General features: G+C 36.4%; 1 protein-coding gene across 1 annotated transcript in view; it reads right to left on the bottom strand.

The window, feature by feature from the left end:
- Positions 1 to 13145, bottom strand: part of NFKBIZ (NFKB inhibitor zeta) — a 27212-nt gene extending 14067 nt beyond the window's left edge. Inside the window, exons 1-2 of the mRNA XM_011386505.2 lie at positions 13014 to 13145; positions 11574 to 11642 (exon numbers count right to left, since the gene is read on the bottom strand). The gene's annotated coding sequence lies outside the window, so the exon portion shown is untranslated. The remainder of the gene's footprint in view (positions 1 to 11573; positions 11643 to 13013) is intronic.

Raw genomic sequence — 13145 nt, forward strand, 5'->3', positions numbered from 1 at the left:
ACCACTAGTTTATTGTCCATGTCGTTATATATTTTTATATTTTTAAATGAACAAACTAAGCCTGTCATATTAAGGAACAACTGACAGTATTGTTGCTAATGATAAAAGCCAAGCCTTCAAATGAGAATTAGAATTTGGGAAACTTTTGTCTGATACTCTGAGCTTAATAGTTTCCCATTATTTAAGACATTTTTGATGAAGTCAGTGATGATGTGTTATCAACAAATGTGACTTTTTTTATATTATGTAATGAAATGTGGCAACATTTGGAAAATGTACATAACTCAATTAACTAATATTTTCCAAATGAACCATTCAAGATGTTACAAAATCACACATTCCATTCAAGGTATAAGAGAAACCAATGGATATTAATGTATTAGACTACAAAAAGTTCATTGTTCTGGTTTCAGATTCCACATTCCATTTATCCTATAAGGAACTACCACTTATTTTGGCATAATATTAAATAAGAATATCCACAATTATCTGAAAAGGCTATTAAAATATTTCTTCCTTTTCCAACTACATATCTGTATAAGGCCAAATTTTCCTCATATGCTTCAACCAAAACGACATATTGCAACAAATTAAAAGACATGTAAGTATGTGTCTTCCTAAGCCAGAAATTAAGAGATTTGCAAAAATGTAAAACAATACTGTTCTCAATAAAAGTTTTTTTTTTTAATTTAGGAAACAAGTTTTTAAACTAATAAAGATTTTTTAAATTTTTATTGACAGAATGTACACAATATCATATCATTCAAACTTATAGTTCCAGATTGGACTAATAATTGTTGAACATCTGATTCTGAAACCTTCCTCTCTTCTCCATCTCAATTTAAACTGTCCAAGACAGGCCTTCACCTCTCACATGAGCCAGATGATTGCCCATCCAGCTTCGTCCACCTGAAATTATCCTCTACACCACCATCAACATGCCATATCCACAACCAAGTCTAAGAATTCCTCTACTCTAGTGAAGGATCCTTCAATGGCTCCCTATACTCTTTAGCTTCGAGTTCAATCTTCTTAGAATGGCAGGTGTTCCAGCCCTGCCTTCCTCACAAGTCTCATCTTCCTCATTACCTACAGTAATATCAAACAAAATATAGTTTCACCCATCTCTGGAACTTCATCTCTGCTGCTGCCTCTGCACAGAACATTCTCCCATTCCTTACCTAGCCAACTCATGCTCACCTTCCCCATGACTCAGATTAACATCCAACACCCCTGGAGACTTTCCTGACTCTCCTTCCTCCCCACCCTCATTCTCACCCCTAGTTTGGCTTAAGGGCCCATCTTCTGTGTCCCCACACAGATTTCCATCATTGCTCTTAAGTTGTGTTGAAATGATCCCTGTCTCTACTACACTATAATCTCCCAGAACATGTATCCCTTGTAAATAGCCAACTACTTGTTATTTAGTACATATTTAATTGCATGGTAGAAACAAATGTAAATGCTTCCAAAATTATTTTATGTGCAATACCACACAGACATTAGAAATAGGCCCTTTGGCCCCCTAAATTAGAATCCCTTCATTCTTAGCACCTGGATTACTGTACAACTATTTTCATATATCTTATAAATAGAAAAACCCAGCTATCTTTTGTCCAGGATTCTTTGGCTCATATTAACTTTGTAAATAATGTAAAATGTTTTCAGGAGCTTTCAAAACAGATATCATGTTATGTAACATACTGATTTTTATATTGATGTCACTGTAAAATTTTTTAAACTCTCAGAAACATTTAAATTTCTGAGAGTTTGAATTTTTCTAAATGCAAAGGAACAAATTAGACCATATATTTTCAAATTTGTTTATTCTTCAATATGGCAATATTTTCTAAATGGCCAATACTTTTCTAGGCACTGGGTCACAGTGCATCAGACAAAAATCCTTGTCTTTGTGGAGCTTATATCCAGAGCTGTACACATTCTGGTCATATACTTGGATATTATTACTATTACTGAGATATACATACTCAGTACTATCAGGGCTCACATACTTCCCAAGAACACCTACGACATCTACTCTCCCAGGCTATGGCACAAACAGTTGTAGTTAGTAAGATCTATAAACTGCTTCCTTACAAATGGTGTAACGCATTATTTTGAGCCTAGAAAAAACAAAAAGTTGTCTTTGGAAATAATTTTCTAGGTCATGTTTGCAGCAAATCATTAACATCTGATATCAAAGCACAGTCTACCCTTATGTTTCTATTGAGGAAATTTCTCAAAGCAGGTAAATATACCTGTCTAGTAACTTAATCATCATACAGATGAATTAGCAAAAGGTTTCCACATCTCAGAACACTTTCCTCAGTGTTGACAGAATGAACTTGAAACACTTCTAAGTACGGTATGTACAGTATGTACAACCTTGCATGTTATGGACTGATTGTGTCAAGGCAAAATTAACGCTGGAGTGTCCCTGGGATATTTCTCTAGTGCCTTCTCTTACAAAAAGTATCCATTAAGAGGTGCCATGTACCACTTTGTCCCACAAATATTTTCTGAGCACCTGTGATGTGTCAAGTGAGTTATCCACTATGTAAAGTAACCCCACTGCTTTTCAGAAGGCCTCTGATGGATGGGCAGAAGAGGCTCCTTGTACAAGGACAAGTCACACAGTTAAACATCATAATCAGTTAGGTGTCCTGTGAACAGAGGCTGAATTACATCAGCCTACAGTACTCTGATATACCTTCCAGCCCAGCAGCAGACTGAAATGCAAGTCTGTATATTAGAAAACAAAACAAAATTTGTGTTCTCTTTTAACAGCTCATTTATAAAGAAATGAAAAATTTTTCCATCAGATCTGAGAAAATATTCACATACAAAAAATGTATATATGATTCATGCAAAATCAAATGATATGATGAAGTAATGCTCAGTGTTAGACTGAAGGGCTGTCTGGTATAATGATCAATAAGTAAGCAATGATCAAAACTCACACAAAATATCCACATGAAACTAGTGCACGTCCCTAAAAATTCACCCTTAAATTGTTCTTAGCTCATGAGGGTGTTTCCTGTTTCTATATAATGATGAACTTTATCCACAAAAGACATACAGAGAAAAATAATGATGTAGGTGAGCTCTGTCCAAAAGGGCAGAGCATTACAAGTTCTGCGGTTGCTTCTGCTTTTGCTGCCTTGTTGACAATTCAAAGATTTCACTTCCATAAATATGAATGAAACCACCATCACAAATACTGAATGTGAGAAATTGTCAACTTTTGCCTCCTTTAAAAGATACTAAAATCTGCTGCTTTAAGCAGAATGGTGAAGAAAGAAAAGTATCTTCTCCCAGCTCTTCTTTGCCTCCTTTTTTTCCTCTCCACTCTCTTTTTTGTCACTCTTTCCCATACAATTCTGCAAATTCCAGGCAGTAAAACATAGTCCAAAATTATTCTTCCTTATATATCCCCCTATAAAAAACTTCCATCCTCTGGGAAGTTAGCTCAGGTTTCAGGAGGAAAACACTGATAAACTGATTTACATTGCAATGTAAATAACTTTGTTACTTTTCATGGTAATAGTTACATTATAAGGAGAAAAAAATCTGAAGGCAATTAACTAATTGCCAAAGGACTGAATATTTCATAGTTGAATTTGGGTATCTGAAGTAATTAAGATTTTTGACAGAAAGACCCTCCATTCTTCCTTTGTATCAGACATTGGCCTACATGCATCTCAAAGGCATGAGGCTAAGAGACTTCCAAGCATCATTGTACTATCTTTTAGGTAATGATTTAAGCCTCTTTTCCCAGAAGAAGAGGTTATATGTGAAAAGTGGGTTGATTTGAGCTTAACACGTTTTTAATGTAGAAATAGGATACTATACTTGTAAATGCTCAGTACATAGTTGCTTATTAAACATGTCAATTAAACTGATTTATATGTTGACTTGTGTTTTCAAAACTTTCATATTCATACTCTCCTTTTCCCTTCCCTTTTTAACACAGATAATACATTTTGTCAAATTAGCTTAGGGACAATAATATAATCCATGCTTTATATAAAGGCATGAATGCCTTATATGCTGCATTTTATCAAGAGAAATTTTGCTTCTAGAACTTTTAATTCAGAATTTTAAACTTAGGATTTGGGAACTATCGGGGGTTTTTTAGGGGGCGAGGAGGCTTCACATAGTCTACAAGGACTTATTTTGAATTTCTATAAACAAGGACAGTAGCAAGCGCCAGAGAGAAAGACTAATTATAAAAATGTTTAAGAGCCAAGAAGAAGAAATTAGTATAGATCATGTGCAGAACAGACATCATTACCCTCCAAAAAATAAAATATAATAGACACATAATATAATACTTTGATATACTAATAAGGTTAATAATAATTACTATCATTATATATCCATAATGTACTGAATACTATGTTGGGTACTATATATATATATTTATCTCTAATGAAATTAATGCCTGGGAGAATGGTCAAAGACTAAGGTGAAATACAGTTATGAAATCTTGCCAACTACAACCCACATTAGCAGATAAAATTCAATAAACATGTATAGCTATAAAAATTTTGCAATTGAAAGGATAATTTAATATTGGAGTTAAATAATGAGGGAATCTCATTTACTAAAAGACTATGCAAATTCATACAACGTTAAAGATAATTATTCATTCAAACCATCACCTTCCCTTCCCCAAAATTGCTTTTGCTTACATTTGCTGAATACTTTAGGCCAGGAGTTGACAACTACAGCCTGTAGGTCAAATCTATCCTGTTGTACATCTTGTCACCTAAAAACAGTTTTTATATTTTTAAACAGTTATATTTTAAATAGTTATATAAGTGCCTATATAGTATCTTCCATCTTGTCTTAATCCACAAAACCTAAAATGTCTACTATTTGGCTCATGACAGAAAAAGTTTTCCAACTCTTGCTTTAAGCAAAAGTGCTTAGAAGCACTGTGGTATCATGGCTTTGAAGCTTGCAAACTCATCTCTAGCACTTACCAGCTATGTAACCTTGGACAAGTCCCTTAATCTCTGAGCCTCAGTTTCCTCACATGTAAACTGGGATACTAGTATCTAAATAAGTTGCTAAAATCACATGAGATAATGTATAATATATGTAAAGAATGTGATATATCCTGGATACTTAATAAATGTTAGTTCCCTTCCCATTCCCATAAATTATTATGATCATTCAGCAAATCTCCACCCTTTTGTGTGTATGAGGCTGGGAGGAGCAGGGAGGGATAGATTACATATTGGACAAAAACCTGTTTAGTCATACTTCGTTGACTGAATAGCACTTTTCCCCCAGAGCACTTTATCATTCATTCAATCAAAGTGGTTAGGAAGGAGCCAAAGTATTTTTTTTAAATCATAGTTGTAGAATTTGTAAGTCAGAAAACTATTACAACGAACTATTCCTAAAGACGCACTAAAATGGCCGTGAGGTTCAGCTAACAGGTTTTCCTGTTAACACCCTCCCATTTGTCTCTATCTCCAACAAGTGCACTCAAATTTCATCTCTTAACCTCATTCTGGGTTTTACAGACTTTTCCTGTTGCCCTACAGAGTGTCCTCTTCCCATCAGCCTATGTCATTCTATACTGTTTAATAAAAGTTCCAAAACATTGTAGGGAACTTTCTGGGGGACCAAAAGGCAATCCTGCAATAAAGACTAGAGGATAGATAAAACCAAGTCATCTTATAGTTTAATATGCTCTGTTCATTTGAACCCTCAGAATCTGTGACCAGTGATTCTCAACCCTTTTCTTCCCCCAGGATGCCCGAAAGGTATGACTCCCCTCAGTAAGGTGCTCTCTGGATACTACAACCTCCAAAATGGGGTTGTGTGGCCCTTAAAAATACTTTCCCAGTGATTTCGATAGTCTTTTAAGGAGGAATTCCCCATCCGTTGGAGAACTATTGCTTTAAATTACTTAACCCAATAATTCTAGTACCATTTGTACCACTCAGACTATCTGAAAAAAAGAGAGGCTAGATTTCATAAGAGTTTTTACCTATATGAAATACAGATTCATATTTACCTTTGTTTACGATTTCTTAAAATAAAAAAGATGAGTGAACTTGGTTTAAATGCCTATCCTACCTACAGTTGTATTTTATGAGACACCATACCATACCTAGCAGTCCTGAAGAAAATTATACAGAAAGGTGACAAACTTACATTTGTGTGAACTGTTGGCACCCACACAGGTACAGTGAGATGGGATATGGGATAGTGAGTAAAAGGAAAAGAAACCTGACAGAAACCAAGGACTCCACAAATAAACTTCTATAAAAATTACAAAGAAAAAAAAAATGTAGGTGCAAACAGATAATTTGATGAGTAACCAGATTGTTGAAATGCCTGGATTTTTAAAGAAAGTCACACCTCCTTTCTCATAAAGACATGCTGTTGCAGAGAAGGGACTAGGTGATCTTGCTCTCAGGAAAGCACGATTTAAGGGGAAAAAATAGAAACAAAACTAAGTTTTAGGTTGTATATTTCAAGATTCTCAAATATATGTGTCTGTGTGTCCATTTATCTAACGGTATTTGTTAAAGATCAAATTTTGTTTTAAGAAAAGATGAAAAGGCAATATCTAGCAATCATCAATTAAATTCTATTGATCATAAAAATTAACCTATTCATAGATTCATTCAGCAGATATTTATTGAGCAGCTACAATGTTCTGGACCCTCTTCCAGGTACCAGAAATACAGTACTGAACAAAAAGACAGTCTGTGCCTTCATGGAGCTTACATTCTACTGGGAAAGATAGACAATAACCAAGTAGTAATAAAGCACTACAAAGAAAAACAAAGCAAGGCAAAGGGAGAGAGCTGGAGGTGATATTTTAGCCAGAGAGGTCCTGGAAAACCTCCATACTATCTTCCAAATCTATGTGACAATAAAGTAGTTTGAGACCTGAGAATTCTTGTCTCCTCTCTTTTTTGAAATCTGAGCAAGCTTCTCCACTCCCACAGGTATAACTTTGACCTATATATAAAGACTCCAGATTCTTATATCCACTTCCGACCTTTTCTCTGAGTTCTAATTCCACGATGCCAATAAGATAATCGACAGGTTGAAAACTAAACTTGCCGTATTACCTCTTTGCTCCTCCACCCCCACCAACAAACTATCTTCATTTTTCTAGACATTTCTAGAGGACTTAAGGATTTGACCCTTTCTGCTCCTTTATTCCACTGTAGAAAAGTCCTAATACTTCCTTCTCCAACATGCTTCCCACTATCCCCATAGTTCTCATTCTCACTACCATCACATTTAAAAGCACCTGGAAGTTTGTACGGGAAAGCCATCATATTCATGTTTTCCCCTGCTCAATCACAACTGGAGCCTGTGACTTCTCACATCAAAACTAAATTCTATACCTGCTTATCACATCCTCTAAAATCCGTCTGCATCAAATCTGTTATTGGTTGAATTGTGTCCTTCCCCCCAGGAGGTATCGGGTAGAGAGAGCCTGTCCTTTAACATTCTCACTGTACATTCCACCTCTTGTCTGCTATAAACACTTGGGCTGGCACCATCCCTAGATTTTGACATTAAGATTGTGCTTGAGAACCCTTTTCTTATCTTAATGCTGGATGCTGTTCAATAACACAGATAAACAAACAAAACTGTTTTCATGGGCTTTTTAAAAGCTATGAAACGTCAGCACAGAACAGCAGGGCTGGGAAGGTCCATGATATATTAGCATCTGCCATCCCTCAGACAGTTCCATTTCATCTATGATGATACTAGAGATGCCAAGGGTAAATCGGCAGCCTTGCCCAGTGATGGGTTCAGTTTCCTCCAACTCTTGTCTTCCATCCCTGATTAAACCCACCTACTTTACCCGTAACAGAGTTATAAAATAGAAAGTTCTTAAAGTCTTCGAAATAGTTTCTCGCAGATTGGAAAATAAATAATTTTCACTTTTTTTTTCCATTATGGGTAATTTGTTTAACCAAGGCTCAGGGAGTGACCATGCGCTTACATTACAGAAGTAAGAGAAAGAGGTGGAAGAATGAAGAGGAGGGTGAAAATTCAAACACACAATTCCTGTCCTCAAGGTGTTCTGGGTTCAGTTCATCTTTACTCATATAAGGAGACCACCCTTTGAAACCTCCACAAACCTCTCTCGGGTTCTTTTAAATGTGAGATTCCATGGCAAGTGGTCCACACTTTTAAAAGGATCTGACCCATATGTTCTAAGTGCATTACCTCAGTGGTTCTCAGAGGAGTTATTCCCAGTCATGCACTCATTTGTATGCACACTGCAGTGTGTGGACACGCAAGGAATCAGTGTGTAGAGGAGGTTGATTTGTTTTAATAGTGCTAAATCCCTTATCAGATTATTTACTCTGAACTTCAGATCACTTTTGCCAGATAGTCATGGTATATACACTTTTTCACTGCACTCTGCCTAACACTGTACAAGTTTTAAAAAATCATCATGGTGCAGCTGCTATAGAAAAAAGCATGACAGTTCCTCAAAATATTAAACACAGAATTATTATATGATCTAGCAATTCCACTTCTAAATATACATTGAAAAAATTGAAAGCAGGGACTCAAATAGATACTTGTACACCCATGTTCATAGCAGCATTATTTACAATAGCGAAAAGGTGGAAGAACTCAAGTGTCCCATCAACAGATGACTGGATAAACAAAATGTGGTATATACATACAATGAAATATTACTCAGCCTTATAAAGGAAGAAATTTCTGAAATATGCTACTACACGGATGAACCTTGAGGATGTTATACTAAGTGAAATAAGCCAGTCACAAAAGGACAAATATTGTATGATTCCACATATGTGAAGTACCTAGAGTCATCAAATTCAGAGATAGAAAGCAGAATGGTGGTTGCCAAGAGCTGGGGGAGGAAGAAACAGGGAATCATTGTTTAATGTATATGGAGTTTCAATTTAAGAACATGAAAAATAACTCAAAAGATGAAAAGTAGCGATGGCTGCACAACACGAATATACTGAATACCACCAAACTATACACTTAAAAATGGTTAAAAAGATAAATTTTATGTATGCATATTTTATCAAGATTTCTCAAATATTAAACACATTAAGGATATACTGGAAGATAATGTTCCTGAAGTAAAGAAATATAAAAAATAATAATAATAAAAGAAATCATCCCTCTTCTGGAAGCAGATATTTTTAAAAATCCATGACAACAATGCAGACATAAAGCAAGACACTAAGACACAACAGGCCAGAGAAAAATCCTTTTGACTTCAATTGAATAAGTACGTGTAGAGTACTTACAGTTGTGTGTCTCAACATTGCTCTCATTTTTACACTCCCTAAGGAGCCTTTTTAAACATTTTTTCCCTAATTGTCCCCTGATGAAAGTTTAAAACCACAGATATATTATATATCTGTTCATGTACGATGGTCCTTTAAATGGCCAAAAATCGTGGTAATATCTAAGGAATTTCCCCCAAAGAACCAATTTTGATTTTTGACAATATCACCCTCTTTGAGAAAACATGATTTACAGAATTAGCCACTCTTAAAAGGGGCCCCAAAACAATTAGAAAACTTGACTAAAACAATCAGTGGACTGGGGATGCATACATGCTAACCAACATTTAAATGTGTCCCAAAGTCTTACACCAATATTAAAAGTATCTGCACACTGCTAAAGATCTAAACAAAAAGTGAGAAATTCATTTTTAATGTCTCCAAATATCTGGAAGTTGCTATTGTATGGATATAGCATCTAGGTGATTAACAGGATTTTGAGAAATTTAATTCAGATATTCGGTATCAAGCATAGAGAATGTACCATTACCACTGTTGTTTAACATAACCATTACAGAATTTATTTTTCTACATGGTAAAATGACATGCAGATTTTATAGAGAAAAAAAAACATAATTTTTCTTATTAACTAGAACTTAAGGAGCCTTATAATTTTGCTACTCAAAGTGGAGACCTTGGGCCAGCAACATCAGCATCACAGGGGACCTTGTTAAAAATGCAGAATTAGAAGCTCCACACCAGACCTACTGAATCAGAATCTGTAGTTCAGCAAGATCTGCAGGTAGTTCTTAGGCACATTTAAGTGTGAGAAGCATTGCCTTAAAAGGCAAACAAACATCAAAATTCTTCCTTAATTCATCAGAGCATTTTATTTTTTAACCATCCAACTAGATTTATTACTCCACTCACCTTATACTAAAGAGCTTATAGGCAATGCAAACTAGGAAAGGATCATGTGACATTAACAACAACAACAAAAATCACCAGATACAAAACATGCAAATTTCTATCCTGGGGGCTACCTCTGAAAAGTTAAATACAGATAGTCAACTCACTCTGCAATAGCAGGAATGGTAGAGAGCTAGTGAATGGGTTTGACAAGTGCAAGGTGGCTCTTCTTTTCAGCAGCCGTGGGCCCTTCACCAGAAGTGTGACTAGGAATGCCCTTCCGAGCCTTAGCTTTCCAGCAGGGAAAGAAACATCCTGAGAGGAGCAAGGTGAACAAGCAGCAGGATTCCCCTTTCTTTATAATCCTAGCTATTGTGTCCAAAAACAGCTTAATAAGAGGCTGCCTCTCCTCTAATGTCCGACCACTCCCATCAATTCCACCATATAGCTTCACTCTTTGAGAAGTGAAAATTTTTCCTACCATCTTCTTAACTGTGAAGGGTTACATGGTTATCAACTAAAAGTTTATCGGTTAGATCTGAACAGGGAGTAGCCAGGTATGAGCTAGGAAAATGGAGGGACCCTAGGGAAATCAGAGCCCTGGCAAAGGTCGACCACTCCCCATGGTAGCTCTGCAAATATCCCAGTGGCAAGGGCATTGGCTATGGAAACAAGCCGCATCAGATTCACATCCAAGCCATGCCGCTTACTATCTGGGGGACCTTGAACCAATTGCTCAATTCCTCTGAGCCCCAATTTCTTTACCTATAAAATAAGGCTAATTACATGGGCCTCAAATGCTATTATGAGGGCTAAATGAGATTTTGCTGGTCAATTCCCAATATAAGTATTTAATAAATGTTAATTCCCTCTCCACTGACTCTCCCCAAAGAGCAGTAAAATATTTTACTCTGCTAAATTTGGAAGGAAAGTGTTTTACCTCAGAGATGGTCCCAAATTAAAGGAACAGGAAGTGCTTTAATCAGAAACCACACAGACCAGCTTTAATGAGTGGCTTCACCAAAACTGTAGGGGGTTTGCTGCTCTCTGAGTCTGTTAAAGATTACATAACCCTGAAACTATCAGTCAGCAGATAGCTGAATTCCCCTTGTAGATGTATCTTTCATGTGTCCTCCTCTCATGGAAAACAGTGGAGATTCAAATTGGTTAAAAGAGGCTAAACCACCCAAAAAATCTTAGTTCACAAGAAATCACAGTAAAATGTCTTTGATTAAAATTCATGTTAACTTTGAGGCAACTTCAAAAATTGATTGATTTAAGAGATACAAGAACCTTAGAAATTTTAAAAATATCACTTAACCCATTTTGACTACATCAGCCAAGGCCCAGGTAACATCTGGATCCTACTTGGTTAGAAAAATCTTCCTTGCTCACCCTTGGTAGTTCAGCATCAGGCCAGGAAAGCCAAAAGGTGACATTCAGCCTCCTGATCTTCCTGTTAACCTGGGGGAGAAAATCGAGAGAGAGCCAGACCATTGTCAGCTATGAGCGAAAGGGAGACATTTTTCTCAGGAGCAATTCATTGTGGGTCTCAGAACAATTATAAAAGTTTTCCCCTTGGCAGTGCTCTCCATGGTTCCTTAACTTCTGAGAGAGTTTCTTTTGCTTTCTGAGAGAGGGACTTTTTTCTGGAGAAAGTAGAATGAGAAAGATTTGCCTCCATTTCCTCAGTGAGGAAAAGTCTTTATCCGGGCAACTAAATTATGCTGACCACAGTCATTATCTCCATGCTGGAAAGGATGCTGCCAAACGTTTAACATTATTTGTGCTGCGCTCTGATTTCTTATGCTAACTCATCCCAGACTGACTTTTCCCGTGGCCCAGGGCTCCTTGCCTGTATCCTGCCCAACTGTGTCTTTAGCCTAAGCAAGATGTTATAATGGAGAAGGCTGGTAGATCACACACTGTCCTCTGAAGCCAAATAAAAAGATGTCAGGGTTATCGGCATGATTAGATGATCTGTATGGCCAAGCCTCTCCTCTGTCGGGGATTATTGAGAGCAGTGAATAAACTTTAAACTTTTTTCACCTAACCAGATGATGTATTTCTTTAAAGTGGGGGAATATATATTACCAAGAGCTTAAAATTCACATTTCAGACGTCATCCTCTTTGGGACACCCCCACCCTACAACAGCCAGTTCACTAATCCATGTAGAGAGAATCCCTAATCTATCCTACCTAGAAATGTGCTTTTATTTGCACAAAATCTCTTAAAATACTTTATAAAGATTGTTATAAATCTGGGGGTCCCACCAAGTCATCAAATTTCAGGTTTCCTTTATTCACAAAATGGTCCTGTAATATTTGTCTTTAACATTTCAGAGGTAATACAAGAATTAATGAGGGCATGTTATAAAACATTTCCATCTACTCAGATATATTTTTCCATATCACACCTTGGTGAGATGAGAAAGTATACCTCTAAACCCACACTCAAACCTCCTGAGAGATTTCTGCCTTGGGGTATCACTGTTCTTTCTCACTGCCTAAAGATAAATTATTCCATTAAATTTATTTTACTTTCATCACTCATCCTAGCCACCTTCTCCATCAGCATCTTAGTCCTTCCTGGGCCTTCAAGGCAAACAGAAATGATTCACAGCCATTACCCAACTATAAAAACTTCCCAGATTTTCTTTCCCCAAAAAACTGCCCCCAATATTTTGCCCCAAAACAAGTTTGATTACCCAAATATCAGAAAGTGACTCCAAAGTGAAAGACTTTGAATATGGGGAAAGAAAAGAAAGGAAAAAAAAAAAAAACCCAGCATTTAAGATACTTTTCATACTAAATATCAAATAATAAAAATATACCTTTGTGTTTGAAGAGTCAAGTCATGCAAATACGTAAAGGCAAATCGTTTCCAGCTATAATCAGCGATAATAACCCAAGTACGTGAGAGCATGAGAAAGATGTTCAGTTTCCTTTTGAGGTTACATGATAAG

This window comes from Pteropus vampyrus, unplaced genomic scaffold (genome assembly GCF_000151845.1).
Source record: "Pteropus vampyrus isolate Shadow unplaced genomic scaffold, Pvam_2.0 Scaffold1, whole genome shotgun sequence".
NCBI lineage: Eukaryota > Metazoa > Chordata > Mammalia > Chiroptera > Pteropodidae > Pteropus > Pteropus vampyrus.